At 34.7% G+C, this 910-nt stretch overlaps 1 long non-coding RNA gene across 1 annotated transcript in view; it reads left to right on the top strand.

Moving 5' to 3' along the window:
* The first annotated feature begins 138 nt into the window (after positions 1-138).
* Positions 139-910, top strand: part of LOC144477863 (uncharacterized) — a 1351-nt gene continuing 579 nt past the window's right edge. Inside the window, exon 1 of the long non-coding RNA XR_013495280.1 lies at positions 139-825. This is a non-coding gene — a long non-coding RNA (uncharacterized LOC144477863). The remainder of the gene's footprint in view (positions 826-910) is intronic.

The raw sequence follows: 910 nt of genomic DNA on the forward strand, positions 1-910 counted from the left end.
TCATTGTTGTGGAGACTTTTTGTGGATTAATTTGTCGGAGTTTTTTTTGTGGGAACCAAAGTCCCAAGCAATGTCAACTACTTGGCCTATTTTACGTTGCCCTGGCAATGTTTTTTATTGGAATTATTGTAGTAAAAATATAAAATTAAAAATTGTCAATTGCTATTAAAATCGCTTGATTCTCCATCCGGTTACATTGTCTTTCACGTTCGAAGATCGACGCGCTCGGCATCATTTTTAATTTAGTAGGCAACAGTTATTCAAAGATTTATTCGACGGATGAGTAATTTTTTTAGTCGAACTTTTGAATAATGATTATATTCAGCTTTCATTCGTTATTCTAAATTTTCATTTACATAAACATTTTGCTCAACACTGGTCGATAACGCGTACCCGGAGTTTTATGGCCACGTGGTCCGTTGCTTGTTTGTTTGGATTGGATTCGGCAGTGCCGTAGCTATGTGTGATCAAAGTCGATAGCGACATCCAATGGGGCCCCCATTCTGTGTAAATAACGTGTGATTTATTTTTCGACATTGAACTTTTCAATCTGTAGATTTTGTTTTATATTCTTGAGTCGAATATGGTTTGATGAAATCTTGTTCTTAGCTAAGAACGCAACACTGAAATATAAGGAAACAAAAGATGATCACGTATAGTTACGATACTACCAAGTCAAAAGGTGCAATTAGAAGACGACACAGCGGAAAAACGCCGCGTACGCATTGTCGGCAGATATTTTTTCGATCTATACAAATTTAAAACCGTATTGATACTTTCGCTATAGTTTTTTCTTAAAAAATATCTGCAGAATCGGATGCCATGGTCAGTTTCTGTCCCAAATAAACATCTTCATATAATTTAATTTTATTACATAATTTTCTTATTATTTTCAGCTCTTTCATTCAAC

This window comes from Augochlora pura, unplaced genomic scaffold (assembly GCF_028453695.1).
Source record: "Augochlora pura isolate Apur16 unplaced genomic scaffold, APUR_v2.2.1 APUR_unplaced_4619, whole genome shotgun sequence".
NCBI classification, from domain to species: Eukaryota; Metazoa; Arthropoda; class Insecta; order Hymenoptera; family Halictidae; genus Augochlora; species Augochlora pura.